A 13,159-nucleotide genomic window follows, 5' to 3' on the forward strand; every position below is an offset into this window, starting at 1 on the left:
GTCCATCCTATCCATCCCATTGAAAATTTTGAACACTTCGATCATATCTCCTCGACACCTGCGTTCATCCAATGTAAACATATTCAAAAAATGAAGTCTTTCTTCATAACTCAAGCCCTGTGTGCCAATAAGGACACGCGTAGCTCTTCTCTGCACCCCTTCAACCAAGTCTATGTCCCTCTGTAGGTATGGTCTCCAAAACCTTACAGCATACTCCATTCCAGGACGAACTAAGCCTCGAAAAAGCGGAAGAATGACTTTAGGAGAACGCGAAGAGACCTTTTTGAAAATGAGACCAAGCATTCTATTCGCTTTTTTGACAACCGCTGAACAATGTTCAGAAAACTTAAGTCGCTCGTCAATGAGAATTCCCAAATCGGTGACTCTAGTTAAACGATTCACTCTTTAATCATTTTCCTATAAAAAATCTACTATATTGGAAGAGAGAAATATATATCGTTTGATTTGCGTGTGTGTGTGCCTTGTGATTATATATAAAATACTTCAAAAATTTAGAATCAATTACCCGAAAATATCACTAACATTTTTTTCTTAATTTTTTATTATTTTGTCTCATTTTTATTTTCAATTTAATGTATAAACTATCTTTCAACGCTCGTTTCTGTTTGATTGGACTCCCTATTTGCAAGCGAAAACGCTACAAAGTTGATAGAATGAGCCGAAAGGGATCTTTTTTAAACTTTTTTTTCTATGAGTATTTGATGCCTTAAAGCCGGGTTTTCCTAGGAGCAGGTTACCTGTACCGTGTACAGCGTGAAAACGCTGATTGGTTAAAAAAACGTGAATTTCAGGTTTCTAACCAATCAGTGATTTCACGCTGCACGCACCGTAAAAAACATTTTCCTATTAAAACCCGGCTTAAATATTCACGCAAGATACTCTACACCGGCTGGGCGCACAGCGGTTAGACACAACTAGACAAAACAGCTTTAGGCAAGCTTAGTCAATGTTGCGCACGTAAATTTGTATCGCGCAACGCACACCGGCTAGTCAGACAAATTGAAACGTTGCGTCATACAAATCAATGTGAACAAAAATGATTAAGCTTTGTCTAAAGATATCTTGTTTTGTCGTATCTAACCGGTGTTTCGCCCAGCATTAGGCTATTTAATGTATACTTACTTTAATAAGTAAAGGTCATAAAAAAAATTCTCTACAGGATATCAGAGTGACAATACTCCATTAAATTTGCCATATGGTTTCTACCTGGGACCTCCCAATAAAGTCCTAAAGTTAACGATACAATGAGGCCGAAAAATGTTTTTTGGTTTTCCATACGAAAGAATAACAAAGAAACACTTTTTCTCCATTGTTGAAGTTACTCGTACTCATTAAAGTTGACATATTTTAACATATACAACATCAATAATCAAAATACGTTTTTTGGACCAGACAAAAATGCAATTTTGTATTCTTATTCCCTCTCAGAATCCCTACTATATCTCGCTTTGCATACATTTTCATAGGATATCAAGATCTCTCTCTTTCTTACCCCTCTTTTTAAAATCTTTTTAGGATCCATACATTCCCCGATCCGCAAGTAAAATACGTGTATATCTTAATAAAAACAAGTAGATCCATCTTCCCCTCACGAATTTTGCTAACGACATTCCTGGAGGCTATCCATATTTGATGATTATCATTTCCATATTGAATCTCGCATCTTAAGACTTTTTTTCTTCTCCCTCAAGAACTAAAATAAATAAAATAGCAAAAAACTTCCGCAACAGAAAAAAAAAATATATATATATATATATACATATATATACCAGGAAAAAAGGGATGGAAGTGCTTTTCGGGTAGCTCCGAGCCGCATATTCGTCATAAAACGGAATTAAGGTAGAAAATAAGCAGCAACGTTGAGGTTGGAGGTGAAGTTGGTTGAGTATGAGAACCCTGGAGAAGGGTCGGGTATATACCGGCAAAAAAAAAATTTATGAAGAATCTGGAATGGAGAGAAAAAAAAAAATTCCTTTTCCTCCCCCTATATATATATATACACATAGAAGGTTAGGTCCCATGGGCCCATGAAGTTCCGATCACAAGCCTAATCTCCAGGACGACAGTTTGGTTTTCTAAATCAAAGGTTAAAGGCCGCAGGGAATATTTTGTGACGGGTGGTGGTTGTTGTTGGCATGGGCTGAAGCAGATTCATATATAGAAATGGCGAAGAAGGCCCTCCCGTTACTGTGTATGGATTAAAAATTCATTCGGTTAGCTTCAATAATTCAAGCTTTATCCATTCCGAGAGATTGGTCATATCATATACCAGCAGCGTCCGAGACTTTCTCCGTTTTTTTTTTTTCTTTTGCTATACATCCACGGGGTCAAGGAGAAGATTTCCTTTTCTGCCTTTCAATTTTTTCTTTCATTTTAGCTGATGTCCAGTCCATACTGGTCATCCCAAAACATATATATATATATATATATATATATATATATTCTTTTCATGTAAGGGATATAACGGAAACGGAAATAAGCTGACCGGATCAGCCAAATATTCTAGGCTTGGGAAGCCTATCTATTTTCAAAATAGAAAGCCTTTTTCTATTTTGAAATTAAGTATGTTTTGAGACTGTCAAAAGCATTATTGACAACGAGTAGTCAGTCAACAGACATAAGTGTAATAGTGCACATAGATGTGACTCGTAAGTAGTAGTGAAATGTGCGTTTCTGGGCCGTAGAAGCTCCTATGGGAGACGTCGAATTTCTATACTATTCTGATATGAAGTGATACATATTCAAACATCAAAAATTAAAACTATACGGTTCAATTTAAAATTCAAGTTTAAAAAATTATCACGAAGAAAGTAAAGTTAATATGTAATATACGAGTAGTAGTTCAGCCACGATAAAATGCTTGTGAAATAAAATTGAAAAGTTAAAACATTTATACGGCCCCTAATAAAAAATTGTCCATTTCTAAAGACTCTCTACTATACAGAAAAAATTTACTCGTAACGATAGAATGAAAATTGGCTGAAATACCGGTGAAAATTTATACTATTTCATTTAGTGTGAAATCGTTATAAAATTACCAAATCTTAAAATATTTCAAGGTTTCGAAAACGTGGAAAAAATTGAAAATTTCACATTCACACGGTCACCGATATCAAAGCAAATTTCCATTCAATGGTTAAGGCAGGGTTTTTTTCTATCGCTGTACCGTGGCACACTAGTGGAGAGGATCGTAGGTGTGTCGCGACAGTTTATGAAATAAATTGACTAAATTATTTCTAAAGGAGTCCAAACACCACATTTCATAACTTATAATTTTGTTTCAGGAATGTTAATTGTCTTTTAATTTGTCTGGGTGAGTAATTACCCAGTATAATTTATACAAATACAAATGCAACGCCACAACAGGCAAAATGCCCAACGAGGTGGCTGAGAAAAAGATGCCCATAACAGATATGGATGTCATATATTTCAAAAGATCATTGAAAACTGTACAAAAATCATTGAAAAACTGTACTTTTTTAAAATCACAATTCAAGTGAGCAGTAAAAGTTAAACCGTAGCTTCAAGTGTGCCGCGACATAAGAAAGGTTGAAATACCCTGAGTTAAGGGGTGCAATTTCTTTCCGAATAATAAACGCGTTAATATTACTGAAAAAAATTTTTTGATTGGGTGCTGTATAAAATGTCTAATTTCAATGTTTTTCGTCATAATGATTTTTTGATAGAAAATTTTCCTCTTTGTGCTGATAGTTTTTTGAATATTTTACTTGAATTTGAAAATGAACTTAGAATTTTTATTATTTTTAAACACTTTTGGTGAAGCACCCTGCATTTTTCAAGTTCAAAATTTGAAAAAATTAATTCTCATAAAATTTGAAAAGTTAATTCTTACAAAATTTAAAAAATTAATTCTTACAAAATTTGGAAAATTAATTCTTACAACATTTTAATTAAATGGTACTCTACAAAAATCACTGTAACAGAAATGCATCAGTTATGTGCCTAATGGATTCTAAAATTTTAAATCATAATCAAAATATAAGTAAACATTGTACGACCAAACTAGCTATGACAGGTATGTGATATTGAAAATTTTCCAGTATGAAATAAAATTCCATCTCGATTGGACAGTGTCTCTGACTGACCTTAGACTGACCACATGTCCGCTAAATGGTTTTTACCAGTGGTTATATGATTATTACCCCGAAGGAACCTTCGATCAAACTCGATATATATAACCATATCTATTTCCTGTCAAAACTATATCAAGTTCACGACATAAAATATTTTCCACTTCAAAATGCAAATGATCATTCATCAATTTTTTCGCATCTCAGAGAAATCCGATATCAATTTCTACGTTAATATAAGATCTGAATCCAGCGGGGAAATAGCTTTTTGGAACAAAAAAAAAAAAGAAAAAAAATTACCACATCCATAGCCACATCATCGATGGAACAGGAGACAGTAAGACAGAAAGATATAAGAAATCCCGGTTATTTCTCAGAATGTCCAGTATCCAGAATGTCCAGCTACTGACAACGAAAAGGAAGAATCAAATAATCATAATGAAAAAGAAAGAAAAACTTTTTCTTAGAGATTTTCGGGGTTTTTTTCCCCCCTTTATGTGCGTGTGTCTTATTCTTTTGTGCGTCCTTATAAGATTAATCTTTCGGAAGAAACAGCCAAACACGAAATAGGAAACAAAAGTTATTTTTTTTTTTTGGCTCGTAAGAAAAAGAAGGGCATAGATTATTTACCGTATGATGACAGGAGGGTCACAAGTATGTGGCATTACTCTTGGTCTTTGCGCAGCTCAGGACCATCGCCTAAAAAACCCTCCAACCTCTCCCAGTCTTCTTATTTATTTATTTTTTTGGTCCCTTCTAAGAAAAATAAGACACACCGAAGAATAAGAAATAATAATAACAATAATAATAAAAATAAATAAAAATATCGAGGGTAAAAAAAAAAAAAATAAGAAAGAAATTGAATGTCGCTGACCACTGTCCGGAGCCCGGGGTTGACAGAATCGGCAAGCGACATAAAATTGCGAGAAGAAAGCTCATTTTTCTTCATTCACATCCAAAAGCGACCCGAAAAACATACATTTCTTATACATCGTGGTTTAAGTTTCAAATAAACCTTACGTTTTTCTGTATCAAAATGTGAAGAGATGGAAAAAAAAGGACAATTTTTATTGTGTAAATATATGTGTCGTTTTCTTTTCGACTTAAATTTGAAAAAAAAAAAAAAAACTTTTTTTTTTAAAAAAACGTTATTTTCACGTTTTAAAAGAAAGGCATAGATAAGAATGTGTGGCGTCTCTCACTTTTGATAAACGAATTAAAGTTTGTTATTCTTGGTTTTCTCTTATCTAAATAAATTAGAACTCGTGACCTTGCGTTAACGGTTTCGATGACCGGAGTTCAAAAATATTTTTCGGGGCCCTTTGTGACTTCTTATGAGAAACGTCTTTTAGCTTTTGAGTTCTCAAACGGATTTACAAAACGAAATATTGAAGTAAAAATAATAATGACAAAAGGGTCATTCACGTATTACGTCAGCATCGATGGGGGGAGGTGGTTTCCGATTTGCTGACTTTTAATGACAAGGGGGGAGGGGGGAGTTTGGATGATGCTTACGCCATGAACCACCCTTTATGAAGACCATTATGCCATTATTCTTACTGGCATCTTATTCGGTGCGCCAAAAACAGAAAAAAAAAATCTTTCGATAGTTATCGGGCACCTGAACCAACATTAATTCTATTGATAAGTCCCCTACAGAGCCACTTCAGTGATCTCTAAATGTTTCACGGATCCTTCAAGTGGTCTGAAACTGTGCCAGTTATCACTCAAGTGATCCGTAATTATGCCACGGATCACTTGAGTAATCTGGGAATGCTCCACGGGTAACTTAAGTCATGTCGAACCGTACTGGGGGCCGCTTAATTGCTCTAAAACTGTGCCACATGTCACTCAAGGGATCTCTAAATGTACCGCGGATTGTTTAAGTGTTCTGGAACTGTGTCGCGGGTTACTTAGGTGATCTTTGAATGTGAAAGTGATCTTTGAGGCCTACTTCAGCGATCTGAAAATGTACCACGAGTCACTTAAATGCTCTGGAATTGTGCCACGGGTCATTTAGGATATTTGTAAATGTGCCGCTTGGTTCATTTTTACAAAATTAGGTTTGAGGGGGCAAGCCACATCAAATAACCTTCAGGGTCTGCGGGTCAAGGGTTTACTTTGGTAGGTACTTACTTTTACGAGGTACCATAGGCCCACCTGGTAAGACATTGCTCATAACTATGATGGCAAATGGAAATATGAAATAAATTTTTTAGTTCGATTGCAATCAATTATATTCGTTTTGTGATCAATTTCATCCCTTTTGAAATCAATTTCATCCCTTTTGAAATCAATTTCATCCCTTCTGAAATCAATTTCATTCATTTTGTGATCAATTTCATCTATTTTGTGATCAGTTTCATTCATTTTGCAACCAATTTACTGATGAAAAACAATAACAGCAGTTTGCATAAATAAAAATTTTGAATTCGAATTCAAAGTAAGCCTGTTCAGAATCAAACAGTGGCGTCTTAACGGGTGGGTCAACGGGGCCCGAAATCTTAAACGATTCTTACTTTCTTTGAAGAAACCATTATTATTTTTCATTTAATTTTAATTTTGTTACTTTTTCCATATATGGTTTAAAGGGTGGGTCGCAATGAATTTCTTAAAGTGAAATTTTGAGTTCTTCAAATAGCATTGAAATTAACAGAAATTAATAACATATAAAGGTATTTTCTTTCGAAATTTTAATTTTTTTAAGAAATATTTTTTGCATTAAAAAAATAACATATTTTTTCGTCTGGGGGAGGGGAGGAGGCGCACGAGCCCCATATACCTCCCCCCTTCCGCATATGTTTCTGATCCCACCAATATGCGTTAGGAGGTAGGGGGCTTGCTGACGAAATTTTGCTGACAAGGGGGGGGGGGTCAAAAATAGCTAAACATTTGCTGATGTAATACTTGAACGGCCCCAAATTAAAAAAATGGAAAGTCAGTCATCAGAGCACCGCCTGTTTGACACGAGGTACCATAGGCCCACCTGGTAAGACATTGCTCATAACTATGATGGCAAATGGAAATATGAAATAAATTTTTTAGTTCGATTGCAATCAATTATATTCGTTTTGTGATCAATTTCATCCCTTTTGAAATCAATTTCATCCCTTTTGAAATCAATTTCATCCCTTTTGAAATCAATTTCATCCCTTTTGAAATCAATTTCATCCCTTTTGAAATCAATTTCATCCCTTTTGAAATCAATTTCATCCCTTTTGAAATCAATTTCATTCATTTTGTGATCAATTTCATCTATTTTGTGATCAGTTTCATTCATTTTGCAACCAATTTACTGATGAAAAACAATAACAGCAGTTTGCATAAATAAAAATTTTGAATTCGAATTCAAAGTAAGTCTGTTCAGAATCAAACAGTGGCGTCTTAACGGGTGGGTCAACGGGGCCCGAAATCTTAAACGATTCTTACTTTCTTTGAAGAAACCATTATTATTTTTCATTTAATTTTAATTTTGTTAACAGCAAATCGTTTTGGTGTTTTACTGCTTAAAAATATTTTTTTTACAGAAGGTGAAAATGGAGTCTTAAAAATATTTTGTCTCGGTTATCCGGCTCGTTAAAATAAGTGTACTGAATATTTTTTGTCAGTCATGCTGTAACGACGAAAAACAACTATGTCGCATTTCTTATAAATGAGTTTAGCGGCTAGCACGCAACGTTATTTTGGATGAAATCCTTTTTCATTTGTCGATCAACAGTAGTGTCGTCTATTTTGCTTTCTTGAGGGTGGTTTGGTTGTTCACTGTTAATCCCTCCTTTGAGGTTGAAGGATTAATATTTAGCCCTAGGCTGAAGGGGAAGAAGGATAGCTTTCCCCTTTGTCTACTGGCAAGATTATCACTATTCCACGCTTTTCCTGCGCTGACTGCGTTTATTCGAGCTTTCGAGACAGACAAACAAGAGGGGATTTGCGATACCTCCGCGGCGACATTTCATCCATTTCATCCTTAGGATCGAGCTTATCTCACCGCGGCAATACTGTACCTACTCGTTCGACCATCGGTCAGAGGTCAGCTTTGGTCTTTTACCCGAGGGAGTATCATCATTGTTGTTTCTCTCCTGTTTGCGGTGACCCACCGTTCTTTCTCCTTTACCCCGTCTATCCCAAATGCTCTAATACCACCTCAACCCCATCTTGTCGCCTGATATAACATCCCGTGATGACGCACACTCAATATAGAATTGATCATTTTTACGACTGCGTTCTATCCCCTCCCCCCCACTGCAATACATAATGCGAAATACCTATCCAGGTTCTATCTCCATTCCTGGTAATTATTAGCATGGTATAAAAAAATACATGGAATTATAACATAATAGTATTTCTGCAGCTATCTATAATAGTGGATCTCAACTCACATGATATACGTACACCTGGGGATGCATGAGGAGCCATTTAGAGGTACTCTAAAAACTGCCAGCAGTAGCTGAAAAAACGGGCAGAATTATGAAAAAAATGCAAAATTTTAATTACAGCATAACATGTACAAGCTTTCAAAGCATTTCTAAGACTATGCGCAAATACAGCGCATTTCAACTACGCTTTCAAAGAGATATGCGAACAGGCTACGCATTTCAAAGGGTACGCGGTCCTCCTACGGAGTTGTAAGAGCAATCAACGCATTCTAATTACGCATTTCTAGGGACGTGTAAATTTACACATTTCTAAGGATACGTAAATCTACGCATTTCAAGGGATGCTTTAATTTTTTACGCTCTTCTAGACGTACTAGCATATCTAGGGCTGAACAAGAATATTTAAATTTTTTGGAGTAAGCAAACTTTCTATGTATTTCTAGGGATACGTGAGACTTTTACGCATTTCAAGAGAGGCACGAACTTCTCCACATTTATAAAAGTGGGCAGGTCTACTATCCATTAATACGAAAAAAGCAAGCCTCCTACATGTTGCATGCCTTATATGCCCTTTTGGTAATACGCAATGCGTAGTACCAAACGTTAATTTATTTATTAGTTAATTTGTTATTATTTTAACGTTAATTAATTAATTTTAATGCATTTTAACGTTACGCATTGCTAAGGGTACGCATAGCTTCTACGCATTTTCAGGAATACGCAGTCTACTCCGTCTGCTCATTCCTACGGATAGGCAACTCAAGCCTCGTTGCCAACTCAAGTTGGCAAGTCTCCTATGCTTTTCTGGTGATACTCAAGCACGTCTACGAACATTTCTAGTAGTAGGGTACGCAAGTCTCCTAACATGTATCTGAGAGGTGAGAAAGCTCTTTTTACACTTTTCTAGTTATACGTAACCACCTACACAATGTCTATAATCTTTTCTAGGAGTACGCAAGCCTCGTACGCATTTCTAGCGCATACCTGAAGCATGGAGGGTGAGCACTACTGATCTATAACACATACATTTAAAAATCAACACAATCAACTGTGGGTAAAACTCAACACAGTTTGATAGGAGAGTATTATAAAACTTGAAATCTATGCAAAATATCGGAATTATACTTGACATTATCAATCAATTGAATTTTCATGAAAGTAATATCCGCTAAAGCTTATCAATTCGAACACTGTTTTCACATAAGAAGAAATCTTTACACAAATGATAAAAATGCATACAGTTAATTGAAGTACTGATGTTCAGTGGGGATGTAATAACAATAATAGAAGACGTAGATGACAGTCAAAAGAAGGAACGTCTTGATCTCGTCAAACCACAACCGTCACGGCCTTGAAAAACAAAGGCTTTTGACCCGATATATTCGTTCAAAAGACATTATAACCATCATCTGTGGTAAAAACGAAACTCGTTTCTTCTCGTGGTGACCACACGCTGAGTGAAACATTAACCACGTGACACTATTTAATACACACAAAACCCGTAGGCTTATTGTTTATGGTAATTAAAATTATCGACGTCAAACAAGACAATGTTTTTACCTTAAAAACAGAACTTGTTTTTACTGAATAATTTAGTGATTAAAACACATAATTGTCAAGAGTTTTTATTATTATTTTATTTTTTTTGTTCGTTGGAGTATGCATCATAAATATTTAGACAAGTATCCTCTAGGTTATGGATCCACGATTGAGGACACGTCCTTAAAACAAGAAGAAATAAAAAAAAAAAAAGTCCTCTCTCCTTAAAGTAAGATCATGGTTCGAATGGTGTTCTCATGGTATCTCATTAAAATCCCAACACCGTAGACGAGCATTTAAATCTTTTTCCTTAATGTCAAAGTACCTTGTTGGCCATTTTTTGTGTTTTTAGTTTTCTATAAGTTAGGCCGGTCTCTTATTTTACCGGAACTTGTTTGTTGAGATTGTTATTGCCAGAAAAATGAGCCATAAATTTATGGGTTCTTCTTTTACGTTTTTTATTTTTATTTTTTTGCTCTTAAGTTTGATGTTAGACTTGACACACAACACTGAACTCTTTCATTTTTCCGTGATTTGTTAGTACGGGCTAAAAAGTATTCTATTTCTCCTAGTGTTGTGTATTGTGGATATACCGCGTTACATAAAACGAAAAGAAAAAAAAAGAAACGTGGTGTTTCATGAGAAATATGCTCCTTGCATATTTAATATTCATTTTCTCCCAAGGAAATCTGTATATAAATCTCATGCATTTTTTAGTGTGATCTTTCAGTGTAAAATTACTGTATCAACATTCGTGATCATCCGGAGTTTTTAAAAAGTGAGCTTTTGATCGTTCTACAAGGAGGTGAAAAGGAAAATACAGTCAACCCTGCTGGCAATGCGTTTGCACCCAGGCTGACTATATTTTTATCAACCGAAATAAGAGATATCGTCAATTTTTATCAAAAAAGTAGCCAAACGTGAAATGTGCATGAGCAATGGTGACAAGAACAAAGACTTTTGATGGTCAAAGAAAGTATGGTTACGATGTTTTAAAAACGGGAGCAATGTAACTGGATTTAAAGTGAATCCTCCAAAAATGGCTCAGTATTATGTTGTCACCAAAGTCTCCAAAAGGCTTGTGGGACATATGTATTACCTTACATAGCAGTAGCAAGATGGGTAAAGCCTTCACTAAAAGACGCTCAAGAATACTCTAGCACATGCAATGCAAGTTGTGGCTGATTTGTTCAACCGCTTGTGGGTTGAGAACGCTGTACCAACCCCTGATTTAAATCTATGACTTCAACACTAACAGTAGAATTTGGATGCTCTTTCAATGCCTATCCCGAGCTTTGATTTGAAACGAAGGAGTCACATTATGTGACAGTACTATGTTGGAGAGCTCGCTGACATTAGTCTGTGTCAATGCTGCCAGAGCCGGGGCTGCTGTGTGCGTGTGTGTGTTCAAACATCTATAGTAGAGGGCGTCCATAATTAAAAGACCCCCCCTCCCCGTCACAGAAAATTGTGAAATTTTGTGGAGGACTTCATGAAGTAATGGGAATTTGTTTCGGGGGGGGGATTTGCTGCATATGTCGCCACTAGAGGGCGTTTTATTAAAAATGGCACATTTAGGCAAACGTTTACAATCTTAAAAATTGTTAAACACTTTGACAATTGTTACTGCAACAAAACATGTTCCACCCGATGGCCATAATTTTCAGATACCATGTGAAATCGCAAGATAGCATGTTCCACAACTGACCAAAGTGTGTGCGATAGATTAGGGAAGTGCCGGCTGATGACACGTTCTTCTGTAAAATGTGTTTTTTTTAAATATATGACATCCATATTTGTTATGGGTATCTTTTTCTCAGCCACCTCGTTGGGCATTTTGCCTGTTGTGGCGTTGTATTTGTATTTGTATTAGAACATTCCTAACACACACTGCAATGTGTGGAGGAGCTCCGTCTTGCATAAAGATTGTGTCTGCAAGGCAGTGACGTGCTTACAGAGCCGAAACAATTTCGTTCTGTAACAGCAATGCATATCACTTCCCCGTCATCGAACATCACTGGATCTGTAGAACGTAACTCCTCGTAGAAATAGTGACCAAGAATAAATGATGCAGTAAATACACACCATACTTTCACTTTCGATAATGCAACGGAACCTCTAAGACAGCGTGCGGATTTTCTGGTTCCCAAATTCGGCAGTTGTGAGTATTGACTGCACCATCCAAGTAAAAATGCGCTTCATCAGTCCAGAGGATATTCCAATGCCATTCTGAATCGATCTCAACGCGAGCTGGAAACTGCAGTGAGAACCGGAGTTGAGCGTTATACTCATGTGCGAGCAGCCACTGCACAAGTGAAAGTTTGTACGGATCATACCGGAGGATATTTCGCATGATCTTATGGACAGTTGAACGTGGCCTATCCAACGCCTGTGCTACACGCCTAACACTAGTGCTACCACGAGAATTTGAAGCTCTGTCCTCTTCAACTTGAAGCGTAACCTCCTGCACTGCGTCTACAGAAATGGGTTTTCTTCCTCTTCCAGAACGAACAGCCAACAATCCTGTGGTTTCAAATTTCGTTGTCATACTCCAAAGGTTTTTAACATTCATTGGACCTTTCCGAATCCTCTTCCAAGTCCGATATTTGCGTAGAGCAGTTACTACGGAATTGCTGTTTCGGTAAAACAATTTGACCAAGAAAGTGCGATTTCGTCTTATCGCCATTGTGAGCAGCAAACACATTGAGAAACAAGATCTCCGTGAATGTTTCTAGGTTTTATAACAGCTGCTGCGTGCCATCACATAAATCTACATGTTTACTACAGGTATTCAAAGTGAAACGACCTCTTGTGGCGACATGTGCAACTACTCCCCCCCCCCCTCGAAACAAATTCCCGTTACTTCATGAAGTCCTCCACAAAATTTTACACTTTTCTGATGACTAGCTTCGCCTGTATGCTACTTTAAAATAGGGTCTTTTAATTATGGACGCCCTGTATTTTGCAGTATGGAGACAAGCACTCCTAAAATTTATTACGAATTTTAAATCTCAAGACTTTAAATTACTCACAGGTCTAAAAGACACTCTTGGATTTCGTTTTCGTCGTAATCATCGTTGCGCATTCACATATATTTGGAAGCGAAAGTCTATTTGGTCTGAGATAAGGTAT

This window comes from Pholcus phalangioides, unplaced genomic scaffold, assembly GCF_987345545.1.
Source record: "Pholcus phalangioides strain wild (caught in Gottingen) unplaced genomic scaffold, Ppha-v1.0 ptg000007l_1, whole genome shotgun sequence".
Classification (NCBI taxonomy): Eukaryota; Metazoa; Arthropoda; class Arachnida; order Araneae; family Pholcidae; genus Pholcus; species Pholcus phalangioides.